We start from the raw sequence: 12,770 nt of genomic DNA, 5'->3' as shown, positions 1-12,770 counted from the left end.
TTTTTGCTGCAGAGCATTTCACACTTCCAGGCTGATCTACAGTCCAAATGTCACAATGCCAAGTTAATTCCGAATGTGTAAACCTGCTAAATCTGCAGGGGGTTGAATACTACTTGTAGGCACTGTAAGTATGAATGACAGAACACTTAAGCGGGCTTTACACGCTACGATATATCATACGATATGTCGTTGGGGTCACGTCGTAAGTGACGCACATCCAGCATCGTATGACATATCGTAGCGTGTGACAGCTACAAGCGAGTGTGAACGAGCAAAAATACTCACCTTATCGTTGCTCGTTGACACGTCGATCATTTTCAAAATATCGAACGTCCTTCTGCGTGCCGATTGTTTATCGTTCCCGAAGCAGCACACATCGCTCCGTGTGACACCTTGGGAACGATGAACACAGCTTACTGCGTCCCGCCGGCAATGCGGAAGGAAGGATGTGGGCAGGATGTTTACATCCCGCTCATCTCCGCCCCTCCGCTACTATTGGCCGGCCGCTGTGTGACGTCGCTGTGACGCCGAACGTCCCTCCCCCTTCAGGAAGTGGATGTTCTGCGCCCACAGCGACGTCGTTTGGAAGGTAAGTACGTGTGATGGGGAGTTACAACATTGTGCGACACGGGCAACAAATTGCCCATGCCGCACAAACGATGGGGGTGGGTGTGATCGCAAATGCGATTGCACGATTAATTGCAGCGTGTAAAGCAGGCTTTAGTAAATTGGTGATCCATGTAAATATATTATTCATAGTATAGCCATTAAATTAGAGAGATATATGTCATTATGTAACAGAGAACCAACCTGTCTGCATTATCCCTCGCTGCCGGAATGACGCCAGAAACCCAACGCGCGCGTTTCGGTGTGGAAACCTTTGTCAGGGGGCACCCCTTTAATGCTCTTAACATAAAAAAACATAGTAACCCTTAACTTGTGAAAGGACACAATACTATATTAACATAGCCATATATAACGCAAGCTTACAAGTTATGAATTGTTATATGTGTACAAGATCAGAACCAATAATAGTACAGGAATACATTACCAGGACCAACAAAAGTACAGAAACACATAAGTAGAACCCCCATCAGTTACAGAAACACATCATCATAATCCACATTAGCACATAAATACATAACAGAACCCCCCACAGTACATAAATACATAACCAGAACCACTAGCAGAACAGAAATTCATCACCATAACCCTCATCAGTACAGAAAGTCATCATCAGAACCACCAGCAGTACAGAAATCCCTCACCAAAACCTCCAGCAGTAGAGAAATTCATCACCAGAACCACTAGCAGTACAGAAATTCATCATCAGAACCTACAATTTCCAGTATGTCCTTAACAATGGTAAGGAGATACTGGGAGTTGTTGCTATCAGTCATCACACTGCTGACCATACAGGAAAAACAGGACTGATGAGAATAAGTCAGTATCATAAATAAACACATTCAGGTAGTTTATAGATGATGTTGTCTCTGATTGGAGTCATTCTCTTTAGGTTTTTTTCTTCTTGTCCAGACACCATGATGAATTTTCATATCTACAGATCATCACCATAGACTTCCATCTTCTCCAATCTTGTGCAGCATCTCCCAGCATGATACCCTTAAAAATAACAGAATTATTCTAATGCTCCTGAATAAAAATATCTGCCCAAAGCTATACCCCTGAATAAATAATTGCCACTCAGTGTGTACCCTCTACAAAATATGATGCACGCACTGTCTCTCTAATGGAAAATGCCATCCACACTTCCCTCTTCTTTCCATACTGGGCCCCTTCTTCACACGGTCCTCTACATTGTGTCCACCTATACAGCCCAGTCTCTATATTGTGCTCCCTCACAATGTGTTCATGCTCATCCCTCCTCACTTCTCATACTGTGTTTGCATGCATTCCCCCAGCTCTTCCCATACTTTGTCTGTATACATTTCCCCATTGCTCCCCATATCCCCATACTGTGTCCACGCCCATCCTGCCTCACTTCTCATACTGTGTTCGCATATATTCCCCCCACTCCCAGTACTGTCTGTATAAATTTCCCTCCTTGTTCTCATACTGTTTCTGTATACATTCCTTCTCTCTCCATATTCCATACATTCCCAACTCACTCCCTATATTGTGTCCACATATATTTCTCCTTCACTCCCCATACTGTGTTCGCATACATTCCCCCTTTACTCCCTCTACTGTGTCCAGGCCCATCCCTCCTCACACCATACTGTGTCTGTATACATTCCCCCCTCATTCCCCATACTATGACAAACCCATCCCCCTTACTCCTCATACTGTGTTTGCATACATTCCTGTTATGATCCGGAACCACGGAAGACCACCATAAATCATTGGTAAAAGGTGACAAGAGCATTGGCAACTAATCTGGCCGCCATCTCCTTACTAACCATCAACACTAGAAGTAGCCGAGGGGTGAACTAACATACTGCGAACCCAGCCGGAGAACTAGGTATCCTAAAGGAAGGAAAGATTAATAACTCTCTGCCTCAGAAAATAGATAAAGAATAGCAAGCCCCCCACATTCAAAGACTGTGGTGATATAGGAAAACACAATACACAGATAGATGATAGGATTAGCAAAAGGTGAGGCCCTACTGACTAAATAGGACAGGATAGGAAAGGGACTGATGGTGGCCAGAGAAAAACCCTACAAAATTCCAAAAACCTGATAGATCACTAGATCTGAACCCCGTCCTATACCAGGAGCTCTTGTCATACCAATGAACAGAAAGCAGGAACCATTACAAATTCAAGAAGCAACAAACACATCGACTTATAGGAGCAATACTCCAATCATAGCTGCAGGGAGCTTCCCAGCTAAGCAACTGAGAGGGAAGATCCCTGCATGCAAATAAACTGAAAACAACCACAGCAAATGACAAACTCAGATAAGAACAAAAAGAACCAAACAACAAATAAAGAGCCAAGCACTTATCTGGGGTAGATGTGGTCTGGAGCAGGATGAAGTAGGCTGGTGAACAAAGAACAACTGACATCCGGCATAGCCTGCTAGCAGACCAGGGTTTAAATAGGCAGAGAGTTAGAAATGGAAACGCCCATTGCTCAACACACCTGGTCTCTATCCAAACCATTCCTGGCCACAAGAGGGAGCCTCACAGCAGCAAAAGCATAACTGACATTCACAACACATTCCTCCCTCTCTCATTCACCCACACTCCTCATACTGTGTCTGCATACATTCCTTCTCACTCCCCATACTGTGTCTGCATACATTCTCCCATCACTCCTCATACATTGTCTGGATACATCCCACCCTTTCGCCATACTATGTCTGTATATATTCCCCCCTTGCTCCAAATACTGCTTCTGTATACATTCCCCCCTCGCTCCCTCTCCTTTGTTTGCATACATTTCCCCTCCCCTCGCTCCCCATTCTGTGTCCACGCTCATCCCCCTTCTCTTCATACTGTGACCACATACATTCCACTCTCACTGCTCATACTGTGTCTGCACACATTCCCATCTCGCTCCTCTTACTGTGTCTGTATACATTTTCCCTCACTCCCCATAGTGTGTCTATATGCATTCCCTCTTATCTTTCCATATTTGTCTTTCAGTTTTTTTTCCCTTTCCCCTAATTACAATAAATCTTCGGTGTCTTCCACTCCACTGGAGCACTTACCACTAACGTTGTCAGCCTCCTATGTGGCGCCGACAAATGACATCAGCTGCATGATCAGCTAACCTGATCACGCAGCTGACGCTGCCTTGGCCAGGAAGTGCTGGCAGTCAGGGCTTCAATTGTACTCACATCTTAAAGACTCGAATACAAGTCATCACATGGAGCCAACGTGCTACACCTTCTTTAAGTCAGCTGTCAGCTTAACAGCTGGCTCAGCTAACTGCCGACTCCCACTATGGCTGGCAGCAAAATGCAGCTGCTGGGGAGATACTTCGAACCACTGTATCAGGAAACCTGATGGTACCCCCCCGAGCTGCACCCCAGCGCAAATGCCCCGCATGCCCCTGCTGCGTATGCCACTGCTTTATGATCTGTAGGGTTTGAACTATGGGACCCCCATTGATTAGGAAAATAAAAGAAAATCTGGTTTTGTTTTGCACTGTGTCCTCTTGTAAGTTTTTTCTTTGCACAATGGTATTTTAGTATTTTTTTTCCTGGCAACTGCACAACCAAAGTTTTGGGGCATCTCTATCCAGGGGTAACATAGTAGAAGGGATAAAAGGCTAAACCCTTCACTCCCATGATCATTAATAATGTGTTAGATTTTATGTCCATTGATTATAGTTAATTTACACTTCGGCACTATTTCTTAAGTAAAATAAGCCCAATACCAAAAACTTTGTTTCATTAGGATCATTTTTGGATGTTATGCTCAAATTATGTTATACTCTTCATCTGAGATACTGTCAGGGGCTTTTATGGTTAAAAATGCAAGCATTGCCGGAACGAAGGCCAAAAGGTGCACAAATTGATAGAATGTCTCTGTCGGGGTTCTCATCCAAAGTTCAGTATTTGTAACAGAGTGATCACAGAGTGATGTGATATGGACCCAACCTAAGAACAACCCAAGAGAACACTAGTCAGCCCCTGTTAGAAGTCCATGAACTATATGCTGATGGACTTTTTCCAGCATGGAGTGCTGGTTACACTGATTGTAATGTTGTCCATTATTAGAGATTTACTTGTCAGTTTAAGGTCACTTGACTGTACACAATTGGAAGGGGAAGGGGTTGTAACAGTGTGTTAAGCTAGTTGGCCTTCATGGACTCAAAGGTTATTGGGCCTATAGTAGGATTCATTGTCCTGCATCTGGTGGGGGACTGTGCATCTTTGTTCTTCTCTCCAGGGGGCTTCCCCAATACACATCTTTTCAGATGGGCTCCTGGAACCTTCTGTATACATTGACTTAATGTAACAAAATGTCTAAGGGGGTAGAATGTGATGACCTCTCCTAAACCAGGGGTCTGATCCCGGGAGAGGTGAAAGAGTAAGCCACTATTTGCACATACCTAGACCATATGCAAATATGCTGTTTCCAATTCGCTGGGATTGTCCTGATTTTTTGGAAACATTTTTGCAGTTTTTTTTAGGGATGGAGCTGGGAAAGGATTGAAGCCTCCCCTAAATGAACAGTTAATAACTAAGGCTTAGGCAATGACTATGAAACCCAATATTCATTGTATGCAGTAAGAAGAATCAGATCAGTTCACCTGTTCAATCTTGACGTGGATCATTGTTCCAGGGTGGTGCACGGAGAGCAAAACTTCTCGTTCAAAAGTGGAAATCAATGAGAGGAAAAAAATTCCAGCAACTTCGACCCAAAAAATGTTTTTCTTAAAACTTGTAAGTTTAATTCATACTATTAAAAACAAACATACATGTTAAAAACATGAACAGCCTACGAGTTTCGAACATAGGAGTTGTTAGACTTGGCTTGCCAAGTCTAAGAACTCCTATGTTCGAAATGCGTAGGGTGTTCATGTTTTTAACATGTATGTTTGTTTTTAATACTATGAATTAAACTTACAAGTTTTAAGAAAAAAAATTTTGGGGACGAAGTTGCTGGAATTTTTTTCCTCTCAATAATATTCATTGTAACAAGGTTTTTCTAAATGTTGAAGACACAACATTGACTTGGGACTCAATCCAAAGTGCAAGTCAAGTTGATGCCAACTACATGTAGATATTGGTTCATCCAGTTGCTCCCAAACCTAGGCACTGGTATGTTTAATTCTCCGCAGAAAAGAACTGCCATGTCTTCTCAAGATTCCTCTGCTCCTGGAATACGTACTGGTGGTGAGACGCGACGTGCGCCAGCTTGACTTTGTTGGATAACTGCCAGACAAGGGAGAATGAAGCCGCGGCTTTGGGCTGACACAAGTTCAATGGGATAATTAGACAGCATTTTGCTCCAGTTTGTTGACATAAACGTCTTGTAGATTAGCCTTTTAGGCCGAGCGGAGAATAATGATCCGGATTAACAGGTGGTAGAGTTAATGGAGAAACATGAAATGAATACTCCGCTTCCTGTGCCCGACTTTGTTGTTTCTTTTTTCTGCAAAGGATTTCAGGAGCTCCTGACACATTTCTAACACCTTAGTGCTTTATTTGACGTTTCATTGACCTCTTTTTTTACCCTAATAGGTGAAAACTTCAAGATTTGTACAGAAATCTCCCTGTCGGAGGAGATGTAACACCAGCTTTATGGGAAATGAGTAAGGGGAGGATGGGCGGATGAGACACGTCCTTCTCAATGGGTGTACGGAGAATCATTAATCAAGGAATATGTTACCTGGCCGTGGTACAGTCACCGATCCCTTAGTGTAAAAGTAATAACTGAGTGCAATCTGTGGCATTCGACAGCAGAAAATATGGCTCAGCTGCAAGTCTGAACAGCTGCAAAGACGGAGTCAACACTATGGAAGCGCAGCTGGAGCGTAATAAGAATCTCTTGTTTTCCCACATTTACAATATTTGGATGAGGTTAATGAGCGTTTGCATTTTACGGGGTGGCAATGATATAATTAATGCTTTTATGTAATCGGTGCTTTTTTGGTATTTCTTGAGAACTCAGATTCTTCCCATTCTTATTTAATTTAAAGGGGAACACCACTTGCTAATGTTTGGGGATTTTTTTTTTTTTCACCATCCAATTATTGTATATGCATTTAACAGTGGAAATGGTTTGTAACGATAAACCATAAATGGCTTCATCTGTCACAGATGGTCTCTAAAAGGTTTGCTCCATTCATTGGCTAAAGGTGGCTTTACACGCTACGAGATCGCTAAAGCGATGTCGTTGGGGGTCACGGAATTTGTGACGCACATCCGGCCACTATAGCGATGTCGTTGTGTGTGACACCTATGAGTGATTTTCAATCGTCGCAAAAAGTTCAAAATTGCTCATTGGTGACATGTCCCCCTATTCCCAATTATCGTTGCTACTGCAGTAACAATGTTGTTCGTCATTCCTGCGGCATCACACATCGCTACGTGTGACACCGCAGGAACGACAAACATCTCCTTACCTGCGTCCACCGGAAAAGGAGGAAGGAAGGAGGTGGGTGGCATGTTCCGGTCGCTCATCTCCGCCCCTCCTTTTCTATTGGGAGGCGGTTCAGTGACGCTGCTGTGACGCTGAACGAACTGCCCCCTTAAGGTGGCTTTACACGCTACGAGATTGCTAAAGCGATCTCGTTGGGGTCACGGAATTTGTGACGCACATCCAGCCGCGTTAGCAATGTCGTTGCGTGTGACACCTATTAGCGATTTTGAATTGTCGCAAAAACGCTAATCGGTGACATCACCCCCTCTTCCCAATTATCGTTGCTGCTGCAGTAGTGATGTTGTTCCTCGTTCCTACGGCAGTACACATCGCTACGTGTGACGCCGCAGGAACAAGGAACATCTCCTTACCTGCGTCCCGCCAGCAATGAGGAAGGAAGGAGGTGGGCGGGATGTTCGTCCCGCTCATCTCCGCCCCTCAGCTTTGATTGGGTGGCCACTTAGTGACATCGCTGTGACGCAGAACGAACCACCCCCTTAGAAAGGAGGCGGTTCGCCAGTCAAAGCGACGTCGCAGAGCAGGTATGTGCGTGTGACGCTGTTGTAGCGATAATGTTCACTACGGCAGCGATCACCACATATCGGCCGTACGATGGGGACGGGTGCTATCAGGCTCGGCTAGCGATGTCGCAGTGTGTAAAGCCCGCTTTAGAAAGGAGGCGGTTCACCGGTCACAGCGACGTCGCAGAGCAGGTATGTGCCTGTGACGCTGCCGTAGCGATAATGTTCGCTACGGTAGCGATCACCATATATCGTGCCACCGACGGGGGCGGGTGCTATCGCACGTGACATCGCTAGCCGATGCTAGCGATGTCGCAGCGTGTAAAGCGGCCTTTAGCCTCAGATCTCTCCTGAGAGCCATGAATGACATAATACATGATATGCCTCAAATTTAAAGGAACTGTCACTTGCAAAAATATGAATATTTGTTACCTTGTGTAAATATTTCCGATCTTCTGAATCCGGCATTGTTTCTGCTCCTCTCCGTTCCTGAGATATTGCACCTTCTTCCCTTTATATATGTCGTGCCATGTTTGGCGTTGCACTCACTGGGTGTCATAGCGGTGTCGGACTCTGTTCACACTGCACAGTCCAACAAACAGCCTGTTTTCCCCGAGTTGCACAGACTGTCTTGGGCGTCGGCTGGTTCTAGTTTCACTGCTACACAGTACAGTAGCAGTTAATTCCTGCTGGATTGTGATAATCTGCTGGAAGCTCAGGCAGCTGATTACCATCCTCAGACGCCTTAACCCTTTTTTTATGTTCTGGTTTCTGGAGCTGAGTGCCAGATATAGCTTCTGCTACCTCGGTTCCTGTGGTTATCCAGTTCTATAGTGATCTACAAGTGGCAGTTTTGTGTGGTGTGTGAGTTCTTCAGTTGTGCATTTATTTCCTATCCCTTTTGCATTACTCCCCAATTCCAATATTGTCCCTCCTATTGTGCTTGAGTGCAGTGTGCACGTGTTTTCGTTTACCCTTGTCTGTGCCTATTTGTGGGGTGGTTTTTGTTAGTGGGCTTTCAGCCCACTCCCTGGGTGAAGGGGAGTAGTATCAGGGCATGGACGGGAGACAGGGTCACTCTGGTGTACCACCCCAGCGTCAGCAGCTGGGGTGCTGCTTGGATCTGGACCCGCGATAGCTAAAGGGGTCTCCGGACCCAGGAGGGGTCGCGCGGACACTCGAAATAAAAGGGGGGTATTTACAGGGGATTTTGTGTTTAGAGTTCGTGATGCCACCCACGGTGTGTGGTAAGGTGGAGTACCGTACCCCCGCTGTTGTTGGCAGCGCCCGGTGGCGGTGATATGGCAGACAGGTGTTTAACCCCTGCGTGGGTAGGGGGAATGCCTCGGGCCTCGGTGATAGTGAGAAGGGAATGCCGTTGGGGAGGAAAGGGTAACTGCGTACTCAGTACAATAATGCTGGTACCGACAACCGCTGTAGCAGGGTGGGAGCACGCTTGGATCCCGTGCCCGATGGTGTTGCTTGTTAGCCTGTGACCTTTCCCTTGGCATTTTCTTTACTGGTTGGCCCCTGTAGTATAGAACTAGTCGAGTCCCGTTCACCCGTATGGCTAACGGAGTGAGATTGCTCTCAAGGTTCAAGCTTGGGATTTTCTGGACTATGTATTGGGAAAGCCCTATCCCCCTCGTTGCGCTAGTATCCTGATTTTGGAGCGGGTGGAGGACAAATCATGAAGTCTTAGCCCTCGTCGGGTAAATTACCAGGACGCATGAAGCTACTTCCCGGCCTAGGGTCCACGTACCCGCCGTGCCCTGGCCCCTGCCCGGAGATGGCTCAAGGCTGCTGGCTGCCCTCCTTGGCAGTTCCGTGCCCCTTGACATGATCCCCTGCGACCAGGGTTCCAGCTCCTACCAGGCACAGACCACCATCTGCCACGTAGTAACTGAGGAGCCCAGCTTCTAACCTCCTCCAACTGACTTGTTACCTCTCCTCACGAGTCACCTCACAACTGACTACTCCTGACCCTCCCTAACCAACCCCCCAAGTGAGCGGCCCTATTCCCTTCAGGCTACCCATTGGGGTGTGTGGTGGGTGTGGTGCAGAGTGTTCTTAGGATTTTTCATTGGCTTGTTCTTAGCAACACCAAAGGCCAGGGACCTGTAACCAAGGAGGAGATGGATGTCATGCAGAAGGGCAGATTGCACAATGTCCTGTGATGACCTGATAGGCCAGGGCGTCACACTGGGGGCTCGAACATGGCTACCATGGAGTCTACCTTCGAGATAAGGGACATCACAGGGGTCCCAGTCTTAAGGTCAGCCTAGTGGCCCCTTTTCCATCTATATATATGTGGCGCCCCAGGACCTGGTCGCCACAACAGCATTGCCCTCCCAAAGGGTTAATGCTGAGCCTGGAGGTAATTGGGAGATCTATTGGCCAGTAAGTTAACACCCAACACAGTTCTCCCTCCGGCCAGCAGAGGGAGCTCTGAACCTGGAACTTCAGGGAGCATTCCTTAAGTCTGGCTGAAGGGAGGAAGTAGTAGTTAGTCTGGACGCAGGAGTGAAAGAGTGCAGACGCAGAGTAGTGCTGCCTTGTGAAACTGGGGCCTAGAGCTGGGATAGCTTGGCCCAGTGAAGCAAGGGGAGCAGAGAGGCACAGCAGAGACTCGGACATCGGAGTCTGTAGTTGCCAGGGCATAAAATCCATCCCTGGTAGCTGAATCCGGAGGGCAGGAGAGCTGCAAGCCCCCTGGCCCAGAAGCAATCTGAAGGTACAGCTGCATCCCAAGGGCCTGGTGTGGACTCCAGCAGAGAAGCACCAGAGAGGGCCTGCGCAGTCTACCCCACAGAAAAAGGGACGAACCACCAGTCCCAGCAGCAAGAGGGCAATTGCTAACCCAAAGTGCAGTGTCCTAAAACAGCAAAGAAAGATTAAGGAGTAGGCCTCATACTCAACTGGCCAAAGATCACCCCAGGCCCTTCCAGGCCGGCCGGACCATCTTTACCATCTGTGACGGTCTCCCTGGACTAAACTTCTGCCGAGTAAAAGAGGAGAAGGTAAAGAGACTACTGTTTGTGCCTGTTTCTTTCATTGCTTGTCGGCCCTGCACCGTGCTAGTCACACAACACCATAGACTTCCACAAGCACCAACTGTGTCCCGGGGCACCGCTCCACCTGTGGGGAGCAGTACCACCATTGCTGCCACTTCATCACCCCGGAGGCCTTACACAGCAGCGGCGGCTTAATAGCCGCATACCACAGGTGGCGTCACGAACACAAACTTAAAGTCATCAGCCACATATTCTACTGACACCCACCAGGGCCACGGAGCCGGGCCCAGCCACCACTGACTACCACCGGACTAGTCCGGCCCGGCACCGGGTGTCCCATAGCCCTGGGGTGGGCGAGGCAACTTTTGGCGTCACGAACAGGATTTCGTGCCCGGTCCCACCGGGTACTGTGCGCCTGCAGGAATTGTGCTTAAAAGACTGTGTACTGGTTGTAAATTGCCGCCGCCATTAGCCGCGCCGAGCGCAGGAAGAAGGGGGGCGTGCCTGACAAAGAGCGCGAAGGGAGCGCGCCATCAGAGCAGAGCGCTGTTAACCCCGTGCGACCCAGAAGAAAATTTGAAAAGTGAACGGAGCCTGGTAAGGTTCACTAAGGGGGAGGAAGATGTCCGACTCAGAGGGAGAGCAGGTGGCTGCCATCGCCCAAGGCGCCGCAGCACCGGCCGAAGCAGTCCCAGTCGCCGTCGCCCCAGCCCCCGCTGCAGCGCCGGTAATGCCGATCACAATGCCATACATACCGGGAGCAGAATGGCCGCCGCAGTACTCCGGGGAGTCCCATACCTTGAGTGACTTCAGAGAAAGCCTGCACAGCTTATTCCGGGTGTATCCGCTGACTGAGAGCCAGAAGGTGGGCATAGTAATGGGACAGCTAGCCGGCGCAGCCCAGCGTGAAGCGAAGTCCTGGCCTGATACAGATAAAGGGACAGCAGCCCAGATACTGGCCAAGCTAAAGAGTACTTTTGACACCCGCACCGCAGCAGAGATAAAGATGAGATTCTTTGGGTGCAAACAGCGGGCCACAGACAGCATAAGGGACTATGCCTTAAACCTGCAAGAGGCCCTGAAAGCAGTTAAACAGGTGGACCCAGAGAGTGTACGTGAAGAAGACAAACTCCTAACTGAGCAGTTCATAGAGGGGCTCCTGTCAGATGCCCACAGGACCCAGCTGCGTATCCTGGTCCTGCAGAACCCTGCTCTGGACTTTGCAAAGTTTAAGGACCAGGCCATCAGGGTACTGAGAGAATCTACACCGAATGACCCAGTACCCCTCCGGCCTCTTGCTATCACGTACCCCGGGGTGGTGCCTGCAACACGAGCCACTGCAGGGGCTGAGGCGCAGTCCCTGGATAAGGATCCCACTGCAGAGCTCAGACAGCAGTTCCAGGAGCTGACCAAGACTGTGGCTGCCCTTGCCAAGACCGTGCAGTCTCTACAAATGACCCCCTCGCCTGCAAAAATCGAGTTGGCCTCCAGCCCAGATGACGTCCCATGGATGCGACAGAGGAGGATTCCGCCGACCCGAGGCAGAGACACAGACCGGTATGATTCAACAGGACAACCGATCTGCCGCCGCTGCAGCCAGGCGGGCCACATTGCACGACGCTGTCCTTTAAATGGGCTGAGCCTGGGGCCAGGAGCCAACCCCCAGGTGTAAGGAAGCCCGGCTCAAACCCCAGCCGCAGAAAGTATGTGGGAGGACGACCGGTCCTTCCTATTGTGCTGGATGGGATCCCTTTGAATGCCCTCCTGGATACGGGGTCCCAGGTAACAACCATCCCCCACAAACTGTACAAAAGATATTGGGCTGATTCAGACATTGACCATGGCCCAGATGATGATTTAACAATTGTGGCCAGTAATGGTCAGCCCTTACCTCAAATTGGGTACAAAGAAGTAACCATTAAAGTGGGGCGGGTGGAATTGCCATGTCAGGGGATGATAATTGTAGATATTGATCGCAAAGAATCTGACCCACTGCTAACCATTGGTACAAATGTGATAGAAAAATTGTATTGCCGAAGTGATAATTTTGTTGCAACAGGCGTCTGAAACTGCCAGCTCCGGGCAGCAGCGTGCCCTACAGAGGGAGATCAGAGCCCTGATGAGGAGGCAGCAGGTAGAGCTGGCCGGAGGAGAAATTGGCAGTGTGAGGGTAA

Source organism: Anomaloglossus baeobatrachus, chromosome 3 (assembly GCF_048569485.1).
Source record: "Anomaloglossus baeobatrachus isolate aAnoBae1 chromosome 3, aAnoBae1.hap1, whole genome shotgun sequence".
Taxonomy (NCBI): domain Eukaryota; kingdom Metazoa; phylum Chordata; class Amphibia; order Anura; family Aromobatidae; genus Anomaloglossus; species Anomaloglossus baeobatrachus.
This window is presented reverse-complemented; position numbering follows the sequence as displayed.